The sequence below is a fragment of the Anguilla rostrata genome, chromosome 5 (assembly GCF_018555375.3).
Source record: "Anguilla rostrata isolate EN2019 chromosome 5, ASM1855537v3, whole genome shotgun sequence".
NCBI classification, from domain to species: Eukaryota; Metazoa; Chordata; class Actinopteri; order Anguilliformes; family Anguillidae; genus Anguilla; species Anguilla rostrata.
Genome location: NC_057937.1, coordinates 38,319,702 through 38,328,049, shown reverse-complemented (window position 1 = coordinate 38,328,049; position 8,348 = coordinate 38,319,702). Strand labels below are relative to the sequence as shown.

General features: G+C 41.8%; 1 long non-coding RNA gene across 1 annotated transcript in view; it reads left to right on the top strand.

The window, feature by feature from the left end:
• The first annotated feature begins 5,245 nt into the window (after positions 1–5,245).
• LOC135255229 (uncharacterized) overlaps positions 5,246–8,348 on the top strand; it is a 58,844-nt gene continuing 55,741 nt past the window's right edge. Inside the window, exon 1 of the long non-coding RNA XR_010330128.1 lies at positions 5,246–6,179. This is a non-coding gene — a long non-coding RNA (uncharacterized LOC135255229). The remainder of the gene's footprint in view (positions 6,180–8,348) is intronic.

Here is an 8,348-nt window from a genome sequence, read left to right as displayed (position 1 = left end):
AACAGATATTATTAAAATTTTAATATTTTCTTACAGTTATTTTAAGAAATATTCACTCTGTAATTCTCAAAAGAAAATCCAAATATGACATCTGGTGGTTAGGATAGAACATTCAAACTAACCTTACAGAGTAAAATCAGTAAAACTGTTAAGAGCCAACAAATGTTCCGCGACAGCAACTGATCCTAGATCTGCTGTGACGACGGGTGAGCACATGTTGACTGTGTGGGATGACGTTTGACATCAAGAAAGATAGTAGATATTTTCTGCCACCACTTGCAAGGAAAGACGATGTGTTATCTGTAGGTAAGCTATTAGATACACTGTTGAATGACTAGCGTGCTACAGCATAATATAATCTCATGACATGAATAGCATACTTACAACATTAATGGTATTTGTAAAAACTGTTGGACAATGCAACACTGTCGAAAATATTTTGTCAACTAGCTAGCCAGCCAGCATGGCTAGCTTAGTTAGCGATCAATAATCAGACTATAATGTTAGGTCTTGAAGAAACTGTTTTCTTCATGAAGACTTGAATGGTATATTTTAAATAGTAGAATACTAGGTGACTTCTAGTAACAGTTATTAGCTAGCACGTGTGTAGCAAGCGCTAGGTAAATCAATACATGGAATTATATGTTCTGGCAGTAGGGTAGAGCTGGCTTGTAAATGTCAAAATTTCAGTGTCAACGTGAGCCTGTCACAAATAAGGATGAAGTTAAGAAAGCATCCATGGTCATTGACATTAATTTAAATCATGGGCCTCATTACAATTGCTAATTTTCACTCCTTGCATCCTTTCCTGTATTTGTTCCTTGCTCCTTAGCTCCACCCAATGGAGGGTACAAGGAAAGGATGCAAGGAAAAGATAATTGGGGTGCTTACCATTACATTTCACTACTTACTGCCTTTCCTCCACTCCCCCACTACCACTTGTCTCTTAATTGTATGTGAAAGTATGTGAAAAAATGAGAGTAGAAAAGGAAAGAACTAAGAGGTGTTAAGAAAATTGGAACATCATATCTGCTTCTCTGTTATCAAAGCCAATCTCAATCTCCTCGCCACCTCCCGGTGAAGGATATATCAATGAATGCTAAATTCATTATGTGAATATGCATGAATGAATGTATTCAACTAACTGTATCCAAAGGACATATTTATTACCAACAAATTTGATTCCAGATGTTACAGTGGGAAATAATTGTTTTTATCCAAGTTATTGTTTCCCAATGTTCAGTATTTACACTGAAAAAGAATACTGAGATTGAAGTCACTTTGCTTGTCTTCTCCAATATTAGGACACTGGTAGGAGGGAAGACACAAAGATCAGTTTCCGGGGCACAGAGTAGATGAGGTGGTAATGGAGGAAAAGAGGATACCTTAGGACAGTACCTTGATTCTGTTTGTCCAGTCTCTGTAAGCAATTAAACTGGTGCAGTACAGCTGGATGCTGACCTGTTCACTTTTGAATAGTGCTCCAAGATCTTTAGTCAGCACCCATTGTAGACCATCAAAGACACCAACTAAAGGTTTGCATAATGCTGATCCAGTAGAATGTTTAGCAACTGCCATCACATTTGCCATTGTCTTTTTTTTATCAAACCCTGCTGACTTCCTGTCAGCTCTGTGCACTCATTCTGTTTTTCATTGTGGGGTCTGATAAGGGGCACACTGCTGTAAAACCACCCTGCATCATTGAAGGAAAGAACCAGGGAATCACCCTGGTCTCTGACCTTGGCCCTCCTGCTCCTGCACCCTGTCAGGGAGGTGTCCATAACACTAGTCCTGCTGGGAGGAACTGGCATCCAGAAGGCGAAGATCCTCTTCATGCCAGACAAGATATTTAGCACAGCCACAGCAAAATATGGTCTGACCCACTATCTGTACCCACATTCCGCAACTATGGGTCAATACAGGTCCAGACGAGAACAATATGCTTTAGGGTAGTCAATTCATTTCTCTGTCAGTTGAATCCAAGTCTCTTGGACTGCATGACACTGAAGTAATGGGGGGGTCATTGAGGATTGTTTTCACCTCACATGGAGGCTTCACCATTGGGTGTTAGTTTCCTCATGGTAAAATTGAAAATGTTTAGCACATTGCATGCACCACCATGATGAGTTTATTCTGAACTGGTACAATAGTGCACATTCTTGCGGCAAGTTCCAGTATAGCCGCGTTTCCACCAAAATTACCCGGAACTTTCAGTCCCAGGAACTGCTTTACCAGGAACTAAAAGGTTCCTTCAGCCAATGGCTGTCTGCGTTTCCACCGGGGTCTAAAGTCCCGCGAAGATTAGGGAAATTAGCCCACTGACGTATGGAAAAGCGACGTTGTCGTCGGTCCATCTGTCATATGATTTTTTCTGTAACCCCATACTACCACCGAAGTAGCCTACATTATTTTCTAATAACCGGGACAGCCCGGAGGGGTTTATTCCACTTATATACAACGGGTTGCCAACAATGACTATATATGGTTACTTTTGTATTTATTGATTTTTATCGATTTAAACACATTCATTGTTTTCATGCGAACATTCGCTTTCATGTCTTGACATCCGAAGCGACAGAATGCATTCACATTTCCAATATAACTGGCAACAACAGCAGAAAACATGCACACGTTGTAAACAATTTGCTGTTTGATTACTTTCTCATCGTCAATTCTATATAGGCTAATCGCAAAATGACAAGAATAGAACGAAAACTCGGACTTGCGTGAAATTTTAAATTAGTAGTGGTACAGCCACCGTTTGTTTTCCTTCGGAGTTACTGCTAGCCGAGCAGCGAAGTGTGCCCTCCAGATGCGAACCATGCACCATAAATTAGTCCATAGTCTTCCTGGTCTTTTTGTGAAATTGAAGAATGGCAGAGTAAAATTACGGCAGTCTGAAAAAGCTAAAGGTACTATTACTAGAATTAACCTGTTATTTTACCATGACAAAAAGTGCGGAAGGTGATTTCCAGTTTGCTTTTACTGTATCACCAATGTGAATTACGCAGAACTACCGCATACCTCACATAACTGTATCAAACGTTTTGATTCAATTACAATGGGCTAACAAAGAAAATCCGGAAGAAAATATTCAGCAACCGAATTAATCCGTTTGAATGTTTTAGTACGTAATATGCTGTCCCAGCACGAATGCTTAGCATTTTATAAAACGAATACTAAAGCAAGAAAAGAACAGAAGAGCACACGTTATAATTCCAAGACGTTGGCAGGCTATAACCAAAACTAGGCTACTGCGCCGCATAACATACAAGTTTGATTTGAAGTTATTATGAAAATAAATCGGGTTGCGCCGGCATATTTTCAAACATGGCGGGTAATGGCGGAAAATAAATACAACACAAGTGCTGCGAGTACTCGACCAATCAGAAATGTTCAGCGCTGCAAGCTCCACCCAAAAGGTTCCTGTACTTTCGGAAAGTACTACCCCCCGAGCAGGAACGTTTTGGGGGGTAAAACAAAGCCCCCAGAACTAAATTTAGACCCTAGTTCCTGCGGTGGAAACGCACTGAGTTCCTCAAAAGGTTCCTAGTTCCGGGGTATAGTTCCTGCGGTGGAAACGCGGCTTATGTCTGCTCTATTCTGAGAAAATTAAATGACCCATGATGACTTTTGAGCTAAGATTCATCTTTTACCTCTGTCATTTTTTTCTCTCCATATCAGTATGCCACATACTGGGAAGCTTTTTTTCATATAGTATGATTGACAGGTCACATGGTTTATGGCAGCCCTTGCTCATATGTCCTCTTGTTAGACATCCAAAATTCAGTTCTCTGGCTTTAAGAAATTCAACCTCCTTTCTATTTCTGTTTCTGACAGAACGCCATTGTAAGATCATTATCACAAAACATGGAGGGTTTTTGAAAAGCTCTTGATGTGACACTGGATTTCATTTTTTCTTGACTTGAGTTTTGGTTCACAGCATCTTCAATTACTGCCAATACTGTGGGAGCAAGAAACCATTTGTTTGGAGTCTGTGGGCTTTCTCTTTGAACCCCATTTTTGAATAGTAAAATCATGAATGTCACAAAAATGTAATCCAGTACCAACCTAACTTGCTTCACAAACTCCAAGTCTTGAAATCTAACCTTTGGTTTTGGAGCTCCTGAAAATGACATACAATCCACTTCCACTCATCCCAGACCTTGAATGGTATTTATAAACAACGATTTATAATTGAGATGGATTCTCCAGCTGTGTCATGAGCTGAAAGTTCTGAATTGTGTTGCAATAGCCTCTTAAGAAAAATCCACAGGCACACCCTGGCTTTCCATCTTCTGTCTTTATAGTTGTTCAGTTAAAAATGTATCCCTATATGCTGTGATAACTTTAATTAATTCCCAAAATGCCACAAGAGCATGCATGTACATGTTTATATTTCTCTAAAAGGTAAAGCCTTGCTTGCATGCTGTCTGTTTTACCCCAAATCTTATGTCTGCCTTTGCAAAACACTGGTAAGAACCAGCTCTCTGCATAATTTCACAATCTATTCTCCGTGATGGTAGCTGCTACTGGACCTGTAGTGGATTGTGACTGCCTGATGCTTGGACCACTCCTAAGCCTGTTCTTCCATTCAGGATCATGTACTCAGTAAGGAGAACCTGCATCCTTGCACTTACAGTAACGTGTCAACCACTTTAAATGTTAGTTCCAGTCCAGTCCACTCTAGTGTCATCATATGAATGTCTTTTTCACTTGAGAAGACATGTCACATATTTGTCTATCTGAAACATCTATGGCTGCCAGCTCAGCTTCCAAAGTTTTTCTGTCATTGCACTCAGCTGACAGTCCTCTTCCATATCAAGAGTGCGCTCCTTCACTAAAACCACAGCCTTGGCTTTCAGAGCAGCTCAATCTGTTTCAGACTCCATATGAACAATGGATGGACTAGACCTCCTGTTGATTACAGTGGTACTCTTGAATGCAACAGAGACTGTCTGGAGGCCCAATTGCACCCTCCAGTGGTTCTTTGTTTTTATGCAATTCTGCACTGTCACGCAACACAATTTCCTAATTTTAACACCCCTGAAGCACATTAATTAATTTAGACTTTTAGCAGTCCGTAAGATCAGCCTCTCTTTCCTCTTCAGGCAACATGCTTTGCACAGCCACTTGTAACCCCATGACTTCTGGCAACATTTCGTGAAAGATCTCAAGACTTTTCACATTGTAAAGCACTTGTCCAAACAAAAGTTACAAAGTGCTTCACACAGAAAATTTAAAAAAGATGCGCAGACTCCCTTTGTAGAGATCTGGAGCAGAGAAGAACCAGGAGATCTTGGTTAGAGGACCTGCGTGGTCTTGTGGGGATGTAAGGCATCAGTAATTCTGTAATATATGGCAGAGCCAGACTGTGAAGTGCTTTGAAGGCAGCATCCACTTCTTTGGAGCATAAAGAAGAATACATGCACAAAATCGTTATCAGGGTCTAAGTAGTGCCCTTAATTAAGTTCCCAATTGACTTTCATTAATGTATTGTCGAGCTCACGCACATACACCGCCGGAGACATTCTAAAGCTCCGTTTTGCCCTCTCTATTGTTAGGTTTCAATTGCTAGACTAAGAGAATTCATTTATCAGGCTATTTGGTGTAGTGTATGAAGTTTATGTTGGGAATTTTTCTGTTAAAAATACAGCTCTGATAAATCATCGAAATACAGTTTGAAACAGTAAACTAAACGTCAAATGTTCCACTTCTATCGACTCCTCTGATTGGACAGTGACGTAACCCGCGCTTGCTCGGGCGTTTTCAGTTAGGGTGATTGTTGCTTTTCCCCGCCGTATGAAACAAGTGAGTGTGATCAATTAGAAGTAGCCTACCGGATTTCTAAAGTTTTACCTCGCAAAGTCGTTATCAAGAATCAAAAGATAGGCTACAGTGACTTGCAAGAAAGACGGGATTGCTGAGGTAATGCATCCCTACTTGATTGACAAACCGAGAAAAAGAGAACAAATTGGCGCGAACTCAGTTAAGTAAGTCAACGAGGAAACCACTGTTCAGCATGGAGACCTGCTTATGCTTCGACGGAACTAAAGAGAGCTTCAGCACACAAGCGGGGTTTCAGTTTTTTTGGAGGCCATTGACAAAGAAGAGAGCAGGAGAAGAGCGGCGTTTTGTCAATCCTGGGTTCAAAGACTTCTGCCTCACCGAATGACCTGGTAGGTTACCACTGAAAAAGCCCGGTGAGGACTACGTTGAGGAGTTCACGCTCTTCTTAGTAGGCTAGTAATGCGCCAAGACAAAACGTAACTTAAGTGCAAGATACATTTGACTGTTGCATCGTTTGCACTAGCAATGTTAAAATGAATGAAAAAGTCATTGAATAATTTTGGAGTTGCCTAATTACAGCAAATAATTTTAGGACAAACAGTTCTCCATGTAGGCTATAGGCAGTGCTATCATATAGATTCAAAGTATCAATTTCACCATAAAATAAACGTGTTGTGTGGACCAGTGGCGTCGGTAAGATTCTATCATAGCAGCTTGTACACACACTCGGTGCAACGTGTGTGGTATCTAGCACATGAAAACGCGCCTCAGCCCTCATACGCAGGGGTGTTTCCTATTGATTGTTAAATCATAGTTAATTAGTTTTCAATAATGACATTGCCATATTGTAGGTTTTTGTATTTTTAGACAGGGCAGCAACTCTGTTCGGTGGGTGACCCTTCACGCTGAATGTATTGAAGGGGAAACCCTGGGGGCACTTGCATGATGAGGCCTAGAGGTGCAGGCCTATGGGCAGCCAACTATAAACAATACTTCCTGTGCAGCTGGGGATTTGATTCCTGGCCATTGAACTTCTTATTCCGTGGTCTTGTCTCTGTTTGTGGCCCATTCTCTGCTTTTCCCTTGTCTGAATAAAATGAAAAAAAAATATGCACAGTAAGGAGTTCAGACTGGCTGGTCATCTAAAGAGAAAAGGTACCTATAGATTGCCTATCTGCTGCGTAAATCTACATAACCAAAATGTGATCCTTTAATGCAATGGCTGCACTCATCTAGGGTACTGGAGCGTGGAAGGAAGTGGTAATTTCAAGATTTAGCACAATAATTTCAGCTCAAAGCATAGATTAACATTTTGAATTTTTATAATCTTACAACTTGGAAGTGGCTTCGATTGGACTCAGTCATGCCTTTCCCTCAGCAGAGAATGTTCCTAACACCCCCATGCTCAAACACCTGCCCCCCCCTCCCCCCCCCGCCAAGTTGGTGAATTCAGCTGGTGCTCCAAAAATTTGCTGAGGCACCTGGGGCATCCCTCTGAGCCCATTCAAATAACTCTGAGTCCGGTCATCTCCTTAGGAAAGGCATTGTTCCAAAAGCAATTCGCTTGACTCCCAGTATTAATTCAGTCCCATGAAAAAGGGTCATCCATCTCAGAGAGGGGAGGCTTTGCCAAAGGGCTTTCCCACAGTTGGGTAATTGGACGATGGTGTCTGGGGTGTCAGTATAAGTTATAGGCCTGGGCTGGCCATTGTCTTCTCGATGTGAGCCTCCCCATCAGGTGCTGCTTCTGATTTTCCCCAACCGCCCCCTCCCCCCCAACCCCCCCCTCCAAATCTTCAGCAGTCAGTCAAGGCCTAGCACTTGTCTGTCACACACCTTTCAAGAGGTGTGACGGAGGAGATGGACATCTTCGGGCAAATGACAAGTATAGGCCATTCATGGTGTCCTCGTCTTCCAGAGTGCTGATCCAGGTCACCTTGTTTTGATGTTCAAAGACAGATGTTGGGTGATGAGCCTACCACATGGAGAACCACTTAAAATCTTAAACCCATTAACTGGTGGGGTTGTGTGCCTGTGTGTTGTGTGTTCACTTTCAAATTTATTGTAGGGGTTGGGGAGTGGAAGTTGTTTGGCTGTAATCACATTTTTATTTTTCATGAATCTGTATGTTACAAACAGCCTGCTGTAGATGACACCACCACAGAGCATCTGTTTTGTAACTTTAGTTATTCTTAATATTAATATGTAACATTATTTATTTGCTTAGAAGTTTTACATTTGTAGTGTGTACAGAATTACCTGCACCCGTTACACCTTGTCTGTAAAGTTTTCTGATGATCACTTTTCCTACTAGGGAGTGTTTGTAGTGTCCAGTCCACAGGCCGGTTAAGAGGCACCCTGTGGATTTGTCCTTGTTCCCGCCCACCCGGCAGTGGCATATTCTCTCTCTCCGTATTGAAAGGACACTGTCAGGCCGGCTCTTGTGTTCGGCAGGGGTGTCATCTGTTCAGTGGGTCTCTCACTGCGATTCTCCAGTGGAAGCAGGTGGTCTATTAGAGCCTAGCTCCAGGTGTGATCTGCACTCTCAGCAGGTTCCT